The following is a 24,778-nucleotide window of genomic DNA, read 5'->3' as shown; positions in this document are numbered from 1 at the left end:
AAAATCTTAGTATTAGGCATGTAAGTGTAAACCAAACAGTTCTGGGTTCAAATGATTCCTACCTCGATTTTCATTGTACAAATGGGAGAGGGGAACAAGCAGGAATTGCACTGAACCTAAAGCAGTGGTTCTCAACGTGTGGTCCCTGGACCAGGGGCCTCAACATCACCTGGCAACTTGCTGAAAATTCACATCTGTAGGCCTCACTCCAGACCTACTGATTTGGTAACTCCAATCTGGGCCCCATAAGGTGATGCTGATGTAACTGAAGTTTAAGAACCGCTGACCTAAATACAACACTGGCAAGTTTTCACCAACATTCTCAGCACCTGTATGTTACACCTGGTTTGTGTATTTAGTCCACCGAGTTACAACAGAAATTAGAAGGCAGACTATTCGACATACATATGTCTATGCTATATTACTGCTGAGCATGATAGTACAAAGAAACACTATCGTTAATAAATATCTTCATCCCTAAAATGTGCTTTCTTCCCAGTACAAGTAAAAATCGCTTTCTTGACTTAACCAACCCATTCTGTTCTTTCCTTTACCCTCCATTCCAAACACACTTAATGAACATTTTATACTAGGTTATGATACAACCTCAACTTCTTAGAATCCCTGAAGAGTAAGTCATTCATTCTACAGTGCCAGATTTTCCGGACAGCTAGGAATGAATCTCTTTAAAAAAGCAATATTTTTCTCTTGTAACTATTTTGGATGGAAATCTTTAGCACACTGAACGTAGGCTAAATTTTTTCTTGGTCACACAAATTCATCATTATGAACATCAAGTTTTACGCCAAAGTATACTTAAGATTAATGGAGTGTCATTAAGCCCTTAAACAATCTGCACACTTTTCTGCATCTACGATTGCTGTCGTGTAGTTAGCTATGACTTCTAGCTACTACAACATTCCAGCCTAAAGCTGCAATCTTACTATCTTGTAATTAATTCTTTCTAATAATCTTAGATGGGCTTCAAAACTCAATAGCCAACATTCCAATACTTTTTTTTTTTGTAGTTCTCCAGCATCTCTCCAACTACACAAGTGTACACCACTTCTTCACTTACATAACTTTTTCCTTATCCTTAGAAACTCAACCCAAATTTCACCTCTCCTGAGATATATTTCTCAACACCCTGTCTCTGTGGCTGGGTTTCACACTGCTGCTCCACACTTGCAAGAATGGCAAGACATTCTCTGCCTAACTCGAATCAGCATTTATCACACTTGCACTTAAACTATCGATCACTTTCAACTTTCCCACTAGGTTGTACGCATCTTCAGGACAAGGAGCATCGTATCCCTTGTTCTGTGCACAATGCCCCACAGGCAGATACTCAAAAAAATGATGAATGAACAGGTTAGGGTTTGAAAAAAAATCCCTTAAGAGGAAAGCACAGGGAATTCTGTGGTGGCGTAGTGGTTAAGAATCCACCTGCCAATGCAGGGGACACAGGTTCGAGCCCTGGTCCGGGAAGATGCCACATGCAACTAAGCCTGTGTGCCACAACTACTGAGCCTGCGCGCTAGAGCCCACAAGCCACAACTACTGAGCCCACGTGCCACAACTACTGAAGTCTGCACACCTAGAGCCTGTGCTCTGCAACAATGAGAAGCCACCGCAATGAGAAGCCTGCACCACAATGAAGAGTAGCCCCTGCTCACCGCAAATAGAGAAAGCCCGTGCGCAGCAACAAAGACCCCATGCAGAAAAAATTAAGTAATTAATTTTTTAAAATAAAGAGAAAAGCACAAAGACCTTGGTGCACTGATAGTCTCTGCGTCGTCAAAGTTTGAGGAGTTTGCTTTTGTTTAATGTTACTGTTTGGTTTTGGCTTTCTTCACTTCCACTGAAATGTTAAACAATTCCTTTCCTCTAATTCTTTCAACAGTTCATTTTCTGTGAGTACATTTTGTCTTTCCAGCCAAAGTGTAAGCATACAAACTAAGGGGAAAAAAAAAAAAAAACTAAGTGAAACCTCTCTCTCCTACTACTTTTTCTCCCATAGAACTCAGCCCAACACATAATAAACACAAAGAAAGAAATACACCCCAAACCTGGTCTGGGTCAAACTTTTTTGTGTGATGTAATTTATCAGCTTCTTCTGAAAACAATTAGCACTCCTGATAAAATGCATGACTAATAATCAGAAAGATATTAATGAGATGAAGACCTCTCCCAGAAAGCTTCCAACCCAACCCAGCTCACTATCAGGGTCTAATAATCTTTAGTCATACATTTCACTATTACACCTCTTTCCTTTTTTCTATAAATGTCTTCACCAAGAGACACCTCTCTTAATTGGCCTTTAAAAGTTTGAAATAAATATTTGACACACGCTCTTAATTAATTTTTCTGAATGTTTTAAAAAGGGTACTAAGCAGGGACTTCCCTGGCAGTCCAGTGGTTGGGATTCTGTGCTTCCAATGCAGGGGGCACAGGTTCGATTCCTGGTAGGGGAATTACAATCCCACATGACGCGAGGCGCGGCCAAACAAAAAGGTTACTAAGCGAATGCTTATTTGTTAGGGGAACCACTGACAGAAACCGCCCGCCCTGGCCAGACCCTATAGTAACCATTTGCATGAGTTATCTTACAACAGTAGGTCTGGGTAAGGAACACAGACCTAACAAGCTACCACCAACCAGAGGAATTCAGGAAAGGTCAAAAGAAGAGAGGAGACGCCAGTCCACATGTCCTAACAACCTCCCAGAATCCTTCTCACTGTAATCCATCTTGGCTGAGCGATGCACACGCCACCAGGAAAGAGCCTGAGTCAGAATGACTGGCCAGAGAGAACCCGGAAACTAACCCCATCACCATAAAACCCGAGACGGAGAGCCATGTGGCAGAGCAATTCTCCTGGGTTCCCTTACCCTGCTGCTCTCTGCCTGGGCGTCCCTTCCCAATAAATTCTCTTGCTTTTTGTCACCACGCGTGTCTCCTCGGACAATTCATTTCTGAGTGTTAGACAAGAGCCCACTCTTGGGCCCTGGAAGGAGTCCCCCTTCCTGCAACATATCGAACAAATAAAGACTAAAAATATACTGCTGACTTAACAAACCTAAAAATTAATAACACAATCAAAGGTTCTTTGGTATTTGTAACAGCTAAAGAAACTAAACACCCTTCTATTGAACATTCTGTACTCTATATGGCAATTAAGCAACCACAGAATGACACAATAGACAAAGATTCTAATCCTTCACAGTCTCTTGCCTACAAGATTCCCCTGACAGTCAGAATGTGCTTTTAAAAGATAAAAAAAGAAACTATATGAAGTGAAGTTAAATGCTTCCATGTCTATCAAAAACATACAGGAAAAAATGACCTCTCTATTCATACCACCAACTTCATGGCAATAATAAATTCGTATCTTGAAATAATAATGTTCTTTGTTTCTTTTTCCTTAAAATAATTCAACTCCATTTACCACACAATTTACTTACGACAGTCCAATTTCCTATGACTCATTTTATTTTAAATTGGTCCCCATCAGTTGTTATTTTTAGATAATAAAAATAATAATACTTTATAAAATGGCCCTACAGGGAATACCCCAGAGTTTAAATAAACACATTTTCAAAGTTCTCTAACGTTAAAGGACTTGATTACTGTTTCTACTATTTTCTTATCTGCGAAACTCAAATGCCATTTATAACTGACATTTAACAACAGAACACGCTTTGTATCTTTAAAGTTAATCCTCCTTCTGAATGAGAAAAATCAGTGAATATATATTAAATATCATTTTAATTAGGTATGTGATTTAACATTTAATGAGCAAATGCACGTTAAATACTAACAGCAAGGAATCCTAACTTTCATAAATGTCATTACTCAGCAGATACTAAGATAGGCAGCAAAACAGACCCAGAATTTTTAATAACCAGGATATAAATGAGCTCCACATATACAAATGCTTTAAAAAAGGTACCTCAAGGGGCTTCCCTGGTGGCGCAGTGGTTAAGAATCCCCCTGCCAATGCAGGGGACGCGGGTTCCAGCCCTGGTCCGGGAAGATCCCACATGCCGCGGAGCAACCAAGCCCATGAGCCACAACTACTGAGCCTGCGCTCTAGAGCCCATGCTCCACAACAAGAGAAGCCACTGTAGTGAGAAGCTCGTGCACTGCAACGAAGAGTAGCCCCCGCTCCCTGCATCTAGAGAGAGCCCACGTGCAGCAATGAAGACCCAACACGGCCAAAAATAAAAAATAAATAATTTAAAAAAAAATAATTTAAAAAATGAAAAAGGTACCTCAAGATGGACAAGTTGGTAAAATCTTAATAAGGTATCTGTCAGTTTAACCCACAATGTACAAAGTATCAATTGAGCTATTTCCCTATACTGAGAATCATGAAGAGTGCAACACAGCATCCTTGCAAGGGGAAACTTGGTCTAGCCTAGAGCCAGGAATCTTATCAGAGTTAGGATTCTTTAGCTAGGTTCAAAGGATACTTGAACTCTCCTAAAACTGCAGTAAAAATTATCTTTGTACGTTCGCTGTTCTGCAAAGCAGATCCATAGCTTTCATCAGATGATCAAGAGCCCCCATTCCCCAAAAAACGGAGTATTGCTTTTTACACCTTATTTTGGAGAATTCAACAAAAGGAAGGCAGCTTTCCACACAGTAAAATGTAGTACTTCACAAGGGCTGTAAAGTCAGATAGAGCTGTACTCAAATTATATAACTTCAGAGAGTCCCATTTCAGTATCTGTAAATGAAGGTTGTCATATGATTAAACAATACACTGTATTACAGTACTTAGCACAGTGCCTGGGGTACAACAACCACTCAATAAATGTTAAAGATCCATGTGAGTTCAAATCCAGCCTCTAACTTACTAGGTGGATGACGTTAGTCAAGATACTTCACCTCTGTATCTGTTTCCCCAACTAAAAAAGGGGATATAATTATACTTACCTCATACCTTTGTTATAAGGATTAAATGAATTAATACAAGTGAAGTGCTTAGAATAGTGCCTGGTGCATAGTCAGCGCTCAGTCAGTGTTAGTGATGATAGTGAAGAAAATGTTCTATAAAGCACCCTGTCAGTTTCCTCTTGATGAACTGCTCTGACCAGATTTGCTCAATTTTTATATACCTAGGTTATACATGCAGAGAGTTTAACCCCCATTTGTTAAAGGGTCAACTGTACATTTCATGACTCATTACACTATGGAGCAGTATTCTCATCATCTACCTCAAAGGATTTAACTGGAATATGTTCACCTATCCCCACTTCCACTAAGATACAGTCCAAACTTTGTCCCCATTTGCATTTTATGGCTTCTTAGAGTTTATCTAGTCATCTTCTTTCTCTGGTGAACAATTACAACCATGCTTCACTCCTCCAAGTACTTCTGCCTAATGAGAATCCTTGATACCTATACCAATAAATCTTACTTATTATTTACATATACTTGTTCTAATTTATATAGTCACTAACGTGTCCTCCTCATTTTCCAATACATACTTAAAATAATGTATTACCATCTCACCTGATAAAATGAAAACTCTTAAAGACAAGGATCATATTATCTACTACTGTTATCCCATATTATCTGACACAAAAACTTGCACACAGCTATCATTCAATAAACATTTACTGAATTAAGTTTGTCTCAATATCCTTAATAACTCTGCCACATCTTCAATGTTTAAGCCCTGAACGCAAGCTCCAAGAGGCCAGAGGCTTTTCAGTTGTATTTAAAAATGCCACAGAAAAGTAACTTCAAAGATGTCTTAGGGGACTTCCCTGGTGGCGCAGTGGTTGAGAGTCCGCCTGCCGATGCAGGGGACACGGGTTCGTGCCCCGGTCCGGGAAGACCCCACATGCCACGGAGCGGCTGGGCCTGTGAGCCATGGCTGCTGAGCCTGCGCGTCCGGAGCCTGTGCTCCGCAACGGGAGAGGCCACAACAGTGAGAGGCCCGCGCACCACAAATAAAAAAAGTCTTAAATTGTTACAACAGATAACAATTCTACATTTAGCAAGAAAGGCAAGATACAAAAACAGACTGGATCTAATTAACAGACATTTTTAACAAAGACAAAAAATACAGTTGTAGCAGCACCTAGAGTTCATAAATATTTGATGTTGATTGTGAGATTTGTCTAAAGAAAGGAGGATAATGTTAGTGATGGGTTTTTTATAAAAGTAAAACTTGAAGATATTAGTAAAATGTGAGCCCAGGAAGAATAAGGAAATGATGAAATATATTCAATCTGGAATATCTTACAAATTTTTGTAAAATTCAAGATGATCTTTCAAAGTAATACAAGCCTTAGAATCAGCCAACCATATGATCCAGGAATCCCACTTCTGGGTATATATCCAAAGGAAATAAAACAAGATATCTAAAAGATATCTGCATTCCCATATTTACTGCAACATTATTCACAATAGCTAAGATATAAGTCTGTCAGAGGATGAATGGAGAAAGAAGATATTTTTTATATATGTATAATACACACACACATGCACACCACACACACACACACACACACACACACACACTTACAATGTAAACAGATTCCACACCAAGGAAAAAAAAACTCTTAAAACAAAAAATGAATTCATCGAAATAGCAGGATACAAAGTCAACACACAAAAATCAGTTGAATTTCTAAACACAAATAATGAAGAAAACAATTCCATGTACAATAGCATCAAAAAGAATACTTAGGAATTAACTTAAAGAAATGAAAGACTTATGCAATGGAAACTACAAACCATTGCTGAAAGGAATTAAAGGAGACATAAGTAAATGGAAACACATCTCATGTTCACAGATAGGAAGGACTTCATATTGTAAAGATGTCAGTACTATCCAAAGTGATCTGCAGATCCAATGCAATTCCTATCAAAATCCCAATGACTTCTTTTTAAAGAAATAGAAAAATCCATCCTAAAATTTATATGGAATTTCAAGGGACCCCAAATAGCCAAAACAATCTTGAAAGAGAACAAAAGAACTGCAGGACTCATATACTTTCTGATTTCAAAACTTACTACAAAACTATAGTAATCAAAACAGTGTGCAACTGGCATAAAGATAGATTCCCAATAGAAGAGAATAGAGAGCCCAGAAATAAATACTCACATATATGATCAAATGATTTTCAACAAGGGTGCCAAGACCATTCAATGGGGAAAGAACAGTCTTTTCAACAAATGGGGCTGGGAAAACTGAATGTCCACGTGCAAAAGAACAAAGTTGGACCTTACTTAGCACCATATACAAAAATTAACCCAAAATGGGTAAGGATCTAAATATGAGACCTAAAACAATAAACTCTTAGAAGAAAACCTAGGACAAAATCTTTATCACACTCGATCTAGCAATGATTTCTTAAAAACGACACCAATGGCACCAGTAACAAAAAGAAAAATAGACAACTTGCACGTCATGAATATGAAAAAAATTTTGTGCCTCAAAAGACACTACTGACAGAGTAAAAAGGCGATGCACAGAATGGGGAAAATATCTGCACATCATATATCTGATACAGGATTAATATCCAGAATATACAGAAAACTACTAATATTGAACAACAACAAGACAAACAACTGTACTCAAAAATGGGCAGGAGACTTGAATAGATATTTCACTAAAGAAGATATACAAATGGTCAAGGTGCACATGAAAAGATGCTCAACATTACTAATCATTATGCAAATGCAAATCAATACTATAGTGACACACCACCTCATACCCATTAGAATGGCTACTATCAAAAAAAACCCAAAGAGGGGCTTCCCTGGTGGCGCAGTGGTTGAGAGTCCGCCTGCCGATGCAGGGGACACGGGTTCGTGCCCCAGTCCGGGAGGATCCCACATGCCGCGGAGCGGCTGGGCCCGTGAGCCATGGCCGCTGAGCCTGCGCGTCCGGAGCCTGTGCTCCGCAAAAAAAAAAAAAAAAAAAAAATCCATAGAAACAGAAAACAACAAGGGTTGGAGTGGATGTGGAGAAATTGGAATCCTCGTACACTATTGGTGGGAATGTAAAATGGCAGAGTCACTGTGGAAAATAGTACAATGATTCATCAAAATATTAAAAATAAAATTATCATATGATCCAGCAATTCTACTTCCAGGCATATACCCAGAAGAACTGAAAGCAGGGTTTCAAAGAGGTATCATGGCAGCATTCTTCACAATAGCTATAATGATGAAGCAAACCAAGTGTCCGTTGACAGAGGAATGGATAAGCAAAAATGTGCAATACACATACATTGGGACATTATTCAGCCTGAAAAAGAAAGAAAATCCTGACACATGCAACAATGTGGATTAACACTGAGGACATTATGCTAAGTGAAATAAGACAGTCACAAAAAAAGACAAATACTGTATGATTGCATTTATGCGAGGTACTTAAAGTAGTCAAAATCATAGGGAAAGAAAGCAGAGTGGTGGTTTCCAGGGACTGGGGAGAGAGAAGAATGAAGTTGCTATTTAATAGGTACAGTTTTACAAGATGATAAGAGTTCTGGGAATGGATGGTAATGGTATTTGCACAACAACGTGAATATATTTAGTACAACTTAAGTGTACACTTAAAACTGATTAAGGTGGTAAATTTTATGTCAGGTGTATTTTACACAATTTAAATATATGTATGTACATGTATCGTTAAACGTGATTTTCATCTTTTATTAAATTCCAAATACAAAAATTTGGATTTCCAACTGCGGTTGAATATCACTCAGCAATGCCACTGGAGAAAAGCGACAATAATAATTTTAAAACTACAGTCTTCCTTACAACCTTCTTGCCACAACAAACAGGAAAATTTCATTCCTTTTCTATACCCAGTAATTCAAAAATATTAAATAGGAAAAAAAAGCTAAAAAAAAGTCCTAAAAATTCCTAAATAGTACGTTCCTACAACTGAGAATTGGGTATATAATTAAACCTTTGTTAATTTTACAACCAAAATATGACATCATTATTTTATCAATGTAAACCTTCCACAGTCACTTAACCTGCCAATTTCCTCTCCTGGGAATTGTTAAATAGCACTTTTGACCTATCGAATTAGCAAAGATGTTCGAAAATGAGAAGACCTGAAACTATCAAGATAAAATGAAATGGATAGACGCCCATACTGCTTGCAGCAACATAAAGGCCCGTAACTTTACAGTATGTGAAGAGTATTATCTTTATAGTGTGTGTATTGGGTTGGCCAAAAAGTTCCTTAGGTTTTTAAGTGAAACTAAAAGACACATTTTTCATTTTCACCAAGAACGTTATTGAACAATGTATTCACCGTTTTGTTCCACTACCTTCTGCCGTTTTTCAGGCAACTTTATAATTCCCAAAACTTTTAATCTTTTTGAGCAAAGAACTGTTCCAGGTGTCTTTTACCATCTTCCAGGGAATTGAAATTTTTTCCATTAAGAGAATTTTGTAAAGACTGAAATAAATGGAAATCCGAAGGTGCAATGTCTGGTGAATACAGCGGATGAATCGCAACTTCCTAGCCAAGCTGTAACAGTTTTTGCCTGGTCATTAAAGAAACATGAGGTCTTGCGTTAGTTATCCTGATGGAAGATTATGCATTTTCTGTTGACTAATTCCAGATGCTTTTCATCGAGTGCTGCTTTCAGGTGGTCTAACTGGGAGCAGTACTTGTTGGAATTAACCGTTTGGTTTTCCAGAAGGAGGTCATACTAGAGGACTCCCTTCCAATCCCATCATATATACAACATCACCTTCTTGGGATGAAGACCAGCCTTTGGTGTGGTTGGTGGTGGTTAATTTCGCTTGCCCCACCAACTCTTCCATTCCTCGTTACTGTACAGTATCCACTTTTCATCGCCGTCACAACTTGTTTTTTTTATTTTTTAAATTTACTTGTTTGATTTATTTATTTTTGGCTGCACTGGATCTTTGTTGCTGCGTGTGGGCTTTCTCTAGTTTCGGTGAGCAGGGGCTACTCTTCATTACGGTGCACGGGCTTCTCATTGCAGTGGCTTGTCTTGTTGCAGAGCACGGGCTCTAGGCGCATAGGCTTCAATAGTTGTAGCACGCGGGCTCAGTAGTTGTGGCTCGCGGGCTCCAGAGTGCAGGCTCGGGAGTTGTGGTGCACGGGATTAGTTGCTCCGCGGCACGTGGGATCTTCCTGGACCAGGGATCGAACCTGTGTCCCCTGCATTGGCAGCAGGATTCTTAACTACTGCGCCACCAGGGAAGCCCCATAATTTTTTTAAAAATGGAACATTTTCCTTATGTTTAAGTAGAGAATCGCATGCGGAAATACAGTCAAGAAGGGTTTTTTTGCTTAACTTATGTGGAACCCAAACATCAAAGCTATTAACACAACCAAGCTAGTGCAAATGGCTCTCAACACTTGATCTGGATATTTTGAGTATGTTGGCTATCTCCCATGTGGTATAACGTTGATTGTTCTCAATTAATGTCTCAATTTGATTGCTATCAACTTCAACTGGTCTACCCGACTACAGAGCATCGTCCAGCGAGAAATCTCCAGCACGAAACTTCGCAAACCACTTTTGACATATTTGATCAGTCACAGCACCTTCTCCATACACTGCACAAATCTTTTTTTGTATTTCAGTTGCATTTTTACCATTCTTGAAATAATAAAACATAATATGCCAAAAATGTTGCTTTTTTTTCTTCCATCTTCAATATTAAAATGGCTATACAAAAATTCACCAATTTTGATGTTTCTTTTTTTTTTAATGCATGCTGACAGGACAGCTGTCACAACAGAATCTAAGAAAACTGTTTCGAATGAAGTTAAAGACCACTAAGCGCTACTAGAGCCATCTTACGGAAAAAAACAATGCAACTTCTGGCCAACCCAATATTTTAACCTAGTAAAGCTGCTTTTGGGTATGTTAGCCAAAGGAAATAACCCTGTTTAAACAGAAAAAATATATACACATATATAATGTATGAATATGTATTTTATACATGTATGTATCACAAAGTTATTTAAAATAGAAAATAAAGAAGAAGGGATCTTTAAACCAAACACTAGCTTGTGAATTAACTGATTATGTAAATTATGGTTCATCTCATTGACATGCTACTTACTTAAGCTGTTAACATGATGTTTATAAATGCTATGTAACAGCATGACAATTATTTACAATGCAATGTTGTATTAAAAAAGAAAACTGCCAAATTGTATAATCATTATGATTTACATTATGTTTAACAAAAACCAAACTCTATTATTAGGAGGAAAAAATAATATATGAAACATGATTATGACAACTCTAAATTTTAAGCCCATAGTTTACTTTTTTTCCAGGAATAAACTAATGATAAACACAGCAACATGGATAAATCTGAGAATAATTAACCTGAGTGAAAAAACAAAGTCTAGAAAATGCAAATGAATCCATAATAACAGAAAGCGGACCAGCGGTGGGGGAAGGTAGAAACATGACAAAGCCATGAGGAAACTTTTGGGAGTGACGCGTATGTTAATTTTCTTGATTGTGGTAGAGGTTTTTATTGCTATAAACTTATAATAAAACTTACCAAATTATACACTTTAAATACTACACTTCAGATATATTTAAATCACAGGCACTACATATCCTATATATCAAATACACTCAACAACGCTGTTCTTAAAACTAAAGTATAGGGCTTCCCTGGTGGCGCAGTGTTTGAGAGTCCGCCTGCCGATGCAGGGGACACAGGTTCATGCCCCGGTCCGGGAAGATCCCACATGCCGCGGAGCGGCTGGGCCCGTGAGCCATGGCCGCTGAGCCTGCACGTCCGGAGCCTGTGCTCCGCAACGGGAGAGGCCACAGCAGTGAGGCGTACCGCAAAAAAAAAAAAAAAAAAGTATAAATAAACCAACAAATAATGAGTTCAGCTGGCGTTTTACCATTGGGGGGAAAAAATGGATTGTTACTCTGTACTGGATTATAGGGCAATTAAGTGGATTTACATCTGGCTGGACACAACTGCTTAAAGAGTGTCAATCAACCCAAGCTAAATTTTGTCTCTGTGCAGAGGTCTCCATTGACATGTTGGCCTACTTAATATGTATCAGCTGACTTTCTAATTACATGACACAGAGCTACAGGATGACAGAATCAAAACTTTATAAAGTATAAGCTGACTAAAAAGGATTGTGGGGGCTTCCCTAGTGGCAGTGGTTGAGCTTCCGCCTGCCGATGCAGGGGACGCGGGTTCGTGCCCCGGTCCGGGAAGATCCCACATGCCGCGGAGCGGCTGGGCCCGTGAGCCACGGCCGCTGAGCCTGCGCGCCCGGAGCCTGTGCTCCGCAACAGTAGAGGCCACAACAGTGAGAGGCCCGCGTACAGGAAAAAAAAAAAAAAAAAAAGTATTGTGAAATGTTATGACATTAAGGAGTAATTTATTCAAATTAAATAATTTATTGAAAGGAATTTTTCGTAAGCAGTTAATAACATAGCCCTTCCAATCCCCTAGAATATAGACTGCTGCTTCTTGTAGTAAAGTCACTATTCCAGAAAAAAAATTTAAGTTTATCTCTGCAATTATGTTAAAAATACTGGTTTAATAGTCATAAAATCTAATTTCTCTAAATAAGCTATACAGTTATCCCTAGGTATCTGAGAGGGGTTGGTTCGTAGACCCACTCCCCCCACAGATACCAAAATCCGAGGATGCTCAAGTCTCTTATATAAAATGGCTTAGTGTTCGCATATAATCTACACACATCCTCTCCTATACTTTAAATCATCTCTAGATTACACTAATACCTAAAACAACGTAAATGCTATGTAGATAGCTGCCAGCAAACAGCAAATTCAAGTTTTGCTTTTTGGAACTTTCTGAAATCTTTTTTTCCAAACATTTCGATCCACGGTTGGTTGAATCCGAGGATGAGGAACCCCTGGATACGGAGGGCTGACTATATAAGCCAAAAATATACAACATAGTAAAATATCACATTTTGTTCTTCAGAAGCATGCCAATAAGACAGTTATTAATGAATATACTTCAGATTAGCTCATGCCTCTTTAGTTTTGCCATTTCCTCTCTACCACAGTATATACTGCTCTTACTAGCATTTAAAAAATACTGGCTTTATTCTTTTTTTGTTCATATGACGAATCACCCTAATTATGGTTAATGAAGAATAATGACAAAAGTATCCCTCTCATCCCTGATAAATATTCCAAGGAGAAACTTAGATAAACCAGACTATAATAAATAAATAATAAGCATGCTAAAATGTAAAATGAAGGCATTATAAAAGCTGAGCCCTACTTCTGATACCTCTTTGATTAGCAGCAGAGAACTTACCTAAATTGGCTGACAAAAGGGCATATAGCCTCCATATCAGACATTAAAAAGCAAAATCTTTGTATAATTTTTAAAGACTATCCAGGTGTCTTTCTGCCTTTCAAGGAATTTAACCAACTCAATTACAGTGACATATGGGCACCATATGAGGAGCGAAGAGGAGGTGAATTGAAGGTTAGCCTTTATTTTATGACACTAAATGCCATAAATGATGCTAATGGACCTAGACACTAGAGAATAATGACCAATACATAACCTTGGGGCTGAGAAAAAGGGAGACTAAGCACCTGGTCAACTACCCTCCTACTCATCGTTAATGGGCACAACAGCATTGTGAAAGTGGGGAAGAGACTTAAATTACTAAGAATGGAAATAAGTGATCAAAAAGTAGAGACATCGTATTTTAAGGTAACTTTTTACTGTCTAAAACCCCTGGTCCTTCCAGAATAGGCATCACATATAACTGACACACCCAATTTTTAAATTAACTGAAGGACCACAAATATGGCAGTAGCTTTTAATAGTAAAAGTCAAATTTGATCTAACTCAAAAATAAATTCAAAACTTTAGATGCAAAACAATTCATATAAACTGTGTAGCAGGCACTGTGTTATCTCCTCTCTAAAGTACTAAGTTTACGAAGTCACATGTCCTCATTTATGAGGAATCTTAATAACATGCCTACACTTTAACTCAGGAATTGCATTTCTAGAAAGTTACTCTATAAAATAATCCAAAATACAGAAAAGGGTTAAAATTCAGTACGTTATTCACGACAGGAAACAACCTAATGCTTAACTCCTCACAAAAATAATGTTCACATATATAAATTTTTCTCAACAAAGACCCTGTTCCTCACCCAGTGTTCCTTCCTATAAATAGTACCATGTTCATCCACTCAGTTGCTCAAGCGACGATCCACATCTTCCTTTACTCTTCTTTCTCTCACATCCCACATCCAAGCTATCATCATATCCTATTGACTCCATTTTCAAAATATATAGCAAACCCCATCTCCTCTCTTTGACTGTTACCAGCTTAGAGCAAGCCACCATCATTTGCCTATATTACTACAATACCGCCCACTGGTCTTGCTTTCCACCTCACAACCACAACCACCTACCCTCATCAGTCTATCCTCTATACAGTAGGTACAGTCACCTTAAAAAAAAAAATCAGATCTTCTGTTCTTAAATTTCCAATGGCTTTCCATCACACCTAGATTAAAATCCAAAATCTTCACCATGGTCTATAGTACCCTATATCATCTGATGCTCCAGATTCTATCTCTGGGCCTCTGCACTGCTCTTTCTTCTACCAGAAGTGCTCGTTCCCTAAAATCTACAATCTCACTCCCTTACTTCTTAAGTTTCTACTTAAATGCCATTTTTTCAGATAAAACTTCCCTGGGAGCCCTAGCTAAAGTAGGATGTCCAGTCATTCCTTATCCCTTTATCTCGCCTCGTTTTCATCACGGCATTTATTACCACCTAATAGCATATTGCACACATATTTTTTTTTTATTTAACTATCTTTCTATCTCACAAAAAAGTAAGCTCCATGAGGACTGCAGGTTTAGTTTGCTCACTACTATATTCCCAACATCTAGAACAGTATCTGACACACATTAAAAGCTTAAGAGATAGGGCTTCCCTGGTGGCGCAGTGGTTGAGAGTCCGCCTGCCGATGCAGGGGACACGGGTTCGTGCCCCGGTCTGGAAGGATCCCACATGCCGCGGAGCGGCTGGGCCCATGAGCCATGGCCACTAAGCCTGAGCGTCGGAGCCTGTGCTCCGCAACGGGAGAGGCCACAACAGTGAGAGGCCCGCGTACCGCAAAAAAAAAAAAAAAACTTAAGAAATAAGCTGTCAAATGTTAAGTGAATGCTAAATTCTTATAACAAATCAGCATACAACAATTTATTATTTCAGACATGTTTCAAGTAGTATAGGAAAAGCTAACATTAATACAGTGAAAAATGAGAATAAAATATCTTATACAAGGGCTTCCCTGGTGGCGCAGTGGTTGAGAGTCCGCCTGCCGATGCAGGGGACACGGGTTCGTGCCCTGGTCCGGGAAGATCCCACATGCCGCGGAGCAGCTGGGCCCGTGAGCCATGGCCGCTGGGCCTGCGCGTCCGGAGCCTGTGCTCCGCAACGGGAGAGGCCGCCAACAGTGAGAGGCCCGTGTACCACATAAAGAAAAAAAAAAAAAAAAAAAATCTTATACAGAGCCTACAACACAGAAAAAGAGACAAAGGAACTATACCAAAAAATGGTTATAGTAAATGCCTCTAGAAATCAGTCAAGATTACTAGAAATTTTCATCTTCTTTTTCCTATCCTAATTTTGAAAATAATTTAATGTTGAAGGTATACTTTCATAATTAGCAAAAATTACATGTTAAGAGTTATGCCTGATAAAATTCTATAGCCTTTAAGCTCAGTACTTTTTTTTTTGGCCATGCCACACAGTATGCGGGATCTTAGTTCCCTAACCAGGGATCGAACCCGTGTCCCTGCAGTGGAAGCACAGAGTCTTATCCACTGGACTGCCAGGGAAGTCCCCAACCTCAGTACTTTAAACAAACAAACAACTCTGGCCTGGAGGAAGTTTGTGCCAGAAAAAAATTAAAGGTTATTTTTTTAATGTAAATTGAAGGTTCCCAATTAGTACAGTGAGCAGATAGTGTATCATCCAAACTGGGACCATTTTAAGAGTTACAGAGGATTCAGAAAGTAATTAACAGGTGTTTAGTTGATCTCCAATAGGTGTAAACTGAGACTTGTTTTAAGCAAACCAAGAAAAAAAATTACCTTACCCACTACCTGCATGATAAACTTCTATCTCTTTAGGACAACCTTAAAACCTGCAAAACTCACTTTTCTCATCTCTACTTTGGCTACAAAACCTAGCACACATGCCACACTTCTGACTACTGACCATTCCATTAACGATGCCTCTAATTTTTCACTTCCTAGAGGCCTCTTCTTCCCTTTTCTGCTTAGAAGTCCTTTTTTTTTTTTTTTGCGGTACGCGGGTCTCTCAGTCTTGTGGCCTCTCCCGTTGCAGAGCACAGGCTCCAGACACGCAGGCTCAGCGGCCATGGCTTACAGGCCCAGCCGCTCCGCAGCATGTGTGATCTTCCCGGACAGGGGCACGAACCCGTTGTCCCCTGCATCAGCAGGCGGACTCTCAACCACTGCGCCACCAGGGAAGCCCTGCTTAGAAGTCTTATACCTTCCAGCTTAGTGTCACTTCCTCAATGAAGCAACTTCTCCCTTTCCCATATAATAGCATGGTCGTATCTCTAATCAAAGGTTCTCAACCCGAGCCTTATGAATGGCCTGATGGACATCTGTGAAGTTCTGAAATTATACGTAAACACTTGGTATATGCTCTTTTTTGAGGAGAAAGCACTGCGACTATTTTCAGATTCTACAAGTAATTTATAACCCAAAAGGATAAGAATTATTGCTTTATCACATCACTTGGATTACAATTATTTATTTACTCATCTCTCTCACTATACTGTGAGTTTCTTTAAAGCACCCTATTTCCAAGGATGAATGGTATGATGAAATGAAACATTAAAAGCTATGTCCAGGGCTTCCTTGGTGGCGCAGTGATTGAGAATCTGCCTGCCAATGCAGGGGACACGGGTTCGAGCCCTGGTCCGGGAAGATGCCACGTGCCGCGGAGCAACTATGCCTGTGCGCCACAACTACTGAGCCTACACTCTAGAACCCATGAGCCACAACTACTGAGCCCACGCGCTGCATCTACTGAAGCCCACGTGCTCTAGAGCCCACGCTCCACAACAAGAGATGCCACTGCAATGAGAGGCCCGCGCACCGCAACCAAGAGTAGCCCCCGCTCACTGCAACTAGGGAAAGCCTGCGTGCAGCAACGGAGACCCAACACAGCCAAAAATAATAAATAAATAAAAATAAATAAATTTTTCTTAAAAAGACATGTCCAGGGACTTCCCTGGTGGCTCAATGGATAAAACTCTGACCGCCCAATGCAGGGGGCACAGGTTCAATCCCTGGTCAGGGAACTAGATCCCACATGCATGCTGCAACTGCGAGTTCTCATGCCACAACTAAGGAGCCCTGGAGCCGCAACTAAGGAGCCCACCTGCTGCAACTAAGACCCCACGCAACCAAATAAATAAATATAAAAAAATTTTAGGGCTTCTCTGGTGGTTCAGTGGTTAAGAATCCTCCTGCCAATGCAGGGGACACAGGTTCAGTCTCTGGTCCGGAAAGACCCCACATGCTGTGGGGTAACTAAGCCCATGCACCAAAACTACTGAGCCTGTGCTCTAGAGCCACAACTACTGAGCCCGTGTGCCACAACTACTGAAGCCTGCGTGCCTAGAGCCCGTGCTCCACAACAAGAGAAGCCACCACAATGAGAAGCCCACACACCACAAGGAAGAGTAGCCCCCACTCACCGCAACTAGAGAAAGCCCATGCACAGCAACAAAGACCCAACGCAGCCAAAAATAAATAAAATAAATAAATTCTTAAAAAAAGAAAGAGAAAATAAGGGGAGAGATCCCCCCTCCCTTAGAAAAAAAATTGTTTTTTTATTTAAAAAATAAAGATATGTCCAGGAATTCCCTGGCAGTCCAGTGGTTAGGACTCCGTGCTTTCACTGCCGAGGGCCTGGGTTCAATCCCTGACTGGGGGGACTAAGATCTCGCAAGCTACATGGCACAGCCCAAAAAAAAGACATGTCCAACTCCTCGATTCTCCCCTAAATTCCCTTAGGCTCACTGTAATACCCCTGTAATCTGCTTCTAATTTTATTATCTTCATCCTCTAACTTTTAAATTTCCCTTCATTTATGAATTTGAATCTATCATTTAACATAAATATTTAAATTTACTCCCATTAACCACTGTTCTCCTTTCTAAACTTTCTGCATTTTTATATGTAATCAAAGAAGGAAAAAAGTAAAATAAAAAATTTAAGTTAAAAGTGTAAAATTTATTAAAATTTAAGAAAAAATATCCAAAAGAAAATTAAAACTCAGTGTCCTAGAAGAATCACAATATTTATGGAAGGAGGAAAAGGGAGGAAAAAGAACAAAGGTGTACAAGTCAATCTACCTTAACAGAATGTTTCTTTCATGTCTACTTAAATTAAGATGACAGGGGAAAAGACCTATTCACCTTATTATATTATATACATCTAATTCTGTTCGAGATTTGATTGAACTTTTCTGTCAAAAGCCTATTATGTACCAATCTAACAAACACTGCCTATAATATCAAAGGTTCATGTGCAAAAAACACACACAATCTGACAAACAACCCTGAGGTACTCACCGTGCTGTACACTGCCGAGACAGTAGGAGTGAAGATTCGATCCTCGAGAGGCTGCTGCACAGGTCCTCTAGGAATTCTAGAAGAGCGAGTTAAGGATAAGAGAACTCAAAAATGAACTGCTTTAGCAGTAAGAGCAAATTACAACCACAAAATTCTGCCAATGACCCAAGCTTTGTCATCCAGTTAGTGGAGTTATACACTTATTTCTCCAGAGAAACTAGAAAACAAAGTATTTCAAATTTCCTAATGTGATTAGATCAGTCTCTCCAAAAGTGATTCCCGTGATAAACATTCCATGGAAACTCAAAACAAATAAAAATCATACAACAAGCCTCCTAACTTTAGGCCCATGATGAGAGTCTACTACCTTTACTTTCTAGAGAAAAAGACTAAGGAAGTATAAGCAGGATATTCAGAAAGATAAGACTAATTCATCAACGTGGAAATTGCTGACAAAGACCTAGTCTGTTCTGCGAATACAATTGTTTCCTTGTTTTTCTTTTTTAGCTGTTATTTTCCCAATATCTACCCACCAACTCCTCATTTTTATGAAAGAGGCTCTCCACTGTAATTTAGTTTAAAATATTTCAACATGTCAGGATATTCTTCAAAAGACAAAAGGCTATCATTTTATTCAGCTTCAAAACTGGAAGACATAAGCTCTTCTCCCTGGTAAGGTGGTATTTTACCTCTGTAAGAATGACAACTAAGAGACTTGGCACAGAAGATTAACAGCAATTATCTCTGGATGACAGGATTACATAACTGCCTTTTCTACCATAAATATGAAGTATTTCTATAATTTAAATGTATTTTAAAAGAAAGACTACAAATATAATAAACCCAAAATAAGACAGAATTATTTCTTCAACCTAAGAAATATTTAATAGTTCTCACATCATGTTCCTTTCTAATTTAATGAAACAGTAAGGAAGAAAAAGTGACAGCTGCAAATAATAATTTTATATGAATGACCACAAGTTGCAGAGGTCTAAGAGAATCTTTAGAAGTAAAATTCTTTATATCCAAGTAGCAAAAGTTTACTGAGGTGGAGAGGGAAAACAAAACAAAACCCAAAAACCCAACGCTTTAGTCATTCAAAATTAGTAACACTGTACCAGTCTCTAGTTAGTTCTTCAAACTAGCAACCTCAGACAACAGTTCCATGCGTTGCCATCATCCCCTACACACAAAGAACTGATTTAAAATGCTGCACTGAGAAATAACAAAGCTGAAACATTTCATAAAGGAACTGCTTCATCCAAAGAAACTGTATATATGTTTGCAATGTAGAAAACGTAAGCCTAACAAGTTTCAGGACAAAAGTCCTTTATATTAGTTTGTCAATTCTTTCAGAATGAAGATTACCCCGAGCCAAAATAAAACTTTCTTTGAATTATGGTTCTGCATTGTGGTCACATGAATGGTAGAAAATATGAGACTGTTCTTTCTTCTACAAAGCCAACTGCTAGTAGTTTTTCGAGCTAGGGCCAACTGTCACTAGGTGGGAATAAGTTCTCAAATGAGTCACCGGTAGTAGGCCCCAAGAGCTGAGCCATACCATTTAACCTTACTAGAAAAGGTTAAGGCTCCTGATTTCTGTTAGTAACTTTACTGGCTAACAATATTACTGTTAACTACAAGACTTCTACAGAGGCAATCATATATTTGGTCAATATCCCAGTAACAAACATTCTTTTTCCTTGGTCACATAAAGAATATTGACGTCATTTATTCCCCTCTCTGAAAACTACCAACAGAATATTGTGGATTAATAAATTGTTTCTTAAAAGATCATTTGGATAAAAATATTTAAGACAGGGCTTCCCTGGTGGCGCAGTGGTTGAGAGTCCGCCTGCCAATGCAGGGGACACAGGTTCGTGCCCCGGTCCGGGAAGATCCCACATGCCGCAGAGCAGCTAGGCCTGTGAGCCATGGCCGCTGAGCCTGCGCGTCCGGAGCCTGTGCTCCGCAACGGGAGAGGCCACAACAGTGAGAGGCCGCGTACCGCCAAAAAAAAAAAAAAAAAAAAAATATTTAAGACAAAAACATAGCTCTATAAAAGAAAACTGAAAACCAAAGTCAGGAGATCTGAATCTAGAGCATGCGGCAAGCCTAACAACCATGTTGTCCTCAATGAACCATTTTACAGTATCTCCTATAAACTTAGTCGCAGCAAGATGAAGTAATTTGCCCAAGTTAACAAGGCTAACTAAGGCCAGGTCAGGTTTCTTCTGTATTCTAAAGACAGTGCTCTTCCTATTACATCGATGTGCCCCTGGGCAGAATACTTTATAGCATAGTAAAAAAGCATCATCACAACCTGGTCAAAATATGGTTGCCCCTATCTTCCGGACAGAATTAACTTAGTAGTTCATCTCATAAAAGAGTCAATGGAGTGTCACTCTAAAACTTCTAAGAAGTCCCAAATTCTTGGCCCAGGCTGAATCACCTGCCCAACGGCAAATGAACACACTACTGCAGACTGGGCACGTAATGCATGAAACCAAGGGAACTTATTTTACGGAGCAATTTTCTCCTTAATTCGTAGTGGTGATGGTTGCACATCTTCATAAATATGGTTTAAAAAAAACCCCACTGAATTGTACACTTTAAAATTGTGAATTTTATGGTATGTGAATTATATCTCAATTTTTTTAATGGTAGTTTAGTAATTTGCAACTAGGCTGTTTAGCACCCCCTCCTTCCACTAAAAAAGCCTAGATAAATCAGTATGAGATAAGCACTGCTAGGCATTTTCTCCAGAAACAGGTGAATTTCAAAGAAATGGCACACATGTAAAGCTCTTACACTACATACTTCCTAATTCTGCCTGTCATTAAGATTACCAGCTCTCACCAAGCTCTGTATCTCCAGCATACATCACCGGATGCTTACCTCCCTTTCAGCTCAACATGACAAGAAAACAGCTTCTCATAATACCACTTAAAATTCTAATTCAAACAATGAGCAGCGTAATATGCATGTGCAGTGCTCCAGACCACACTGTTTTTATTTTTTAAATCTCATGACTGAAATACAGTAGCACACCCACTTGACACTTCTGTACTTCAAACTGCTATGATTTATATTATGTCATCAGGAAATACAAGCATAATCGCTAGCAAGATTAGACAGCTGCTATGTAAGAACCGAATTAATAAGACTCAAGTATTGGGTTGGCCATAAAGTTCGTTCGCGTTTTTCCATAACATGTTATGGAAAAAACCCAAACGAACTTTATGGCCAACCCAAAATAGAACTATAAATGAAAAAAAATTCTAATTTCCCACCTTCTTTCTAATAAAAAATTAAAAGACAAACTTCAGAAACAAAATTTGAGGGTTAAATAAGAGTAGTAAAACACAGTAGACTCTGATTATTATAGTACTCACTACATACTCTCCACTAAATGTCAATTAGGCAGATATTCGTCAGAGAAATCCAAGGATCTATGAGGACACTACATAATGATCTGAACATTTCCTACTTACACCATGAAGGAAAGAGGAGACCTATAATTTTTTGAGCACAGATGTTTACTGACATTTCAAGGATGATGAACTCCCACCAGGATGAAACTTCTTAATCTATGGCAATCATATCTGACCCTGGGTTTGACATATAGTCAGTACCTCCTCAAAAGGTAGATTTTGACAAATTAGAAAACAAGTAGTGAAAACAAGTAGTGAGGGACTTCCCTGGTGGTCCAGGGGTTAAGAATCCACCTTCCAATGCAGGGGACACGGGTTCGATCCCTGGTCGGGGAACAAAGATCCCACATGCCGCAGGGCAACTAAGCTGGCGCGCCACAACTAGTGAACCCGGGCACTCTGGAGCCCACACACCACAACTAGAGAAGCCCATGTGCCGCAACTAGTGAAGCCCACACGTTGCAATGAAGAGCCTGTGTGCCACAACGAAGACCCAGCGCAGCCAAAGATTTAAATTAAAAAAAATTAACCCTTTCCTACACTCGGAAAACTAGAGCTGTACTACCAGAGACTGTAGATAAGTAAGAGAAGCAAATTCCAGAATGGAGTCTTCAGTGGATAATAGTAAAGCATCCAGCTAATTTCTACTTACCTAAATGGCACCAAAGACAGAGCCCATCCTCAAACTCAAGTATGAAACTATACTAGTAAGATTAACGCATGTTATTATGAAAGATGAAACGGACAGGAATAAATTAGAGTTTGAAGCTGTCAAATGTAGGCACCAAGCATGTAAAATGTCCCAAAAAGCAGAACATCCTGAATGACCCGACCTAGCAACTACAGAAATCTCAGGGGTCACAACTTTAGTCATTCTGTATGGACAAAAGCATAACAAATTGTATTCTCAAACCTAAACACTATGACATATCTACTCCTACTTTAACCTTGGAATCTGTAACAGAATGTGTTGAAAAAATTATTTTTTCAGGGCTTCCCTCGTGGCGCAGTGGTTGAGGGTCTGCCTGCCGATGCAGGGGACACGGGTTCGTGGCCCGGTCCGGGAGGATCCCACATGCCACGGAGCGGCTGGGCCCGTGAGCCGTGGCCGCTGAGCCTGCGTGTGCATCCAGAGCCTGTGCTCCGCAATGGGAGAGGCCGCAGCAGTGAGAGGCCCGCGTACCACAATCAATCAATCAATAAATAAATAAATTATTTTTCCTTCATTGCTGCTTATCTTTTGCCACTAAAACTTCACAGAAATAAAACTAGCCAATTTTAATATTTGTTTCAATTCAATTTCATGTTGAGCTGTTAATTCAGGTCCAAAATCCTTTACTGGAATTCAGAATTTTTCCACTGTTAGAAAGTTAATAAGGCAGCACTCCTTAATCAAATACATTAATATCTCTACTGTAAAATATATGAATATTGAAATTTCTGTATTTCTGTCCAGAGTTTTTGCCAATTTCAGAAAACAATTAGTTTCCCCAAGCTCTTTTGATCTTAGAATTGCAAGCCTATACCTTCTTTCCCATTGTGTTTTAGCTCTAAAAGTCTCTGGAAATCACCATTTGAATGTTAACAACTAAGAACCATTATATTGCTTTCTTTTCTTTTTTTTTTTTTTAAACAAATCCAAAAACGTTAGTCTCCAAGCACTTAGCCAGAAATGCCTTTGTTCTGACTCTGGTTTTCTAACTCAGAACACAACTCATCACATATTACAAATTGATTTCCTGACAGTTGCATTTAAATTTACCCAGAAACATACTCTGCTTAGGTTTTGTGTTTTGTTTTTTTTTTAAAGACCAATATTGCCAAAGAAAATGGCTGCTGACCATGCTGTTAATATTTTGTAATTCTATTTTTAGTTTTTGAAGAACCTCCATACTGTTTATCATAGTGGCTGCACCAACCAACAGTGTAGGAGGGTTCCAAAAAGTAATGTATTACTGATACAACAACATGAGTGAATCTCAAATGCTAATTAAGTTAAGCGAAAGAAGCTAGACTCAAAATGGCTATGAGTCCATTTATGTAACACTCCGGCAAAGGCAAAACTATAGTGGCTAGGGCCTGGGGAAGAGTTTACCTAAAGAGAGACAGCACTATGATCCAGCAATCACACTCCTGGGCATATATACAGACAAAACTATAATTCAAAAACATACATGCACCCCTATGTTCACCGCAACACTGTTTCTAACAGCCAAGACATGGAAGCAACCTAAATGTCCACTGACAGATGAATGGATAAAGAAGATGTGGTACATATATATACAACAGAATACTACTCAGCCATAAAAAAGAACAAAATAATGCCATTTGCAGCAACATGCATGTAACTAGAGATTATCATACTAAGTGAAATAAGTCAGAAAGAGAAAGACAAATACCATATATATCACTTCATGTGGAATCTAAAATATGACACACATGAACTTACCTACGAAATTGAAAAATGACTCACAGATATACAGAACAGACTTGTGGTTGCCAAGGGTGGGGGTGGGGGATGGACTGGGAGTTTGGGATTAGCAGGTGCAAACTATTACATATAGAATGCAACTATTATATATAGAATTATATATAGAATATCTACTATATAGGACAGGGAACCATATTCAAAATCCTATAATAAACCATAATGGAAAAGAATATGAAAAAGATACGTATGTATAACTGAACCACTTTGTTGTAC

At 39.0% G+C, this 24,778-nt stretch overlaps 1 protein-coding gene across 1 annotated transcript in view; it reads right to left on the bottom strand.

Annotated features, from left to right (window-relative positions):
• Positions 1-24,778, bottom strand: part of EIF4G3 (eukaryotic translation initiation factor 4 gamma 3) — a 370,424-nt gene that overhangs the window by 267,142 nt on the left and 78,504 nt on the right. Inside the window, exon 2 of the mRNA XM_082833610.1 lies at positions 18,641-18,716. The gene's annotated coding sequence lies outside the window, so the exon portion shown is untranslated. The remainder of the gene's footprint in view (positions 1-18,640; positions 18,717-24,778) is intronic.

Source organism: Leucopleurus acutus, assembly GCF_964270905.1.
Source record: "Leucopleurus acutus genome assembly, chromosome: 2".
In the NCBI taxonomy this organism is placed as follows: Eukaryota; Metazoa; Chordata; class Mammalia; order Artiodactyla; family Delphinidae; genus Leucopleurus; species Leucopleurus acutus.
The sequence above is the reverse complement of the archived record's forward strand: the minus strand, read 5'-3'. Positions and strand labels throughout refer to the sequence as shown.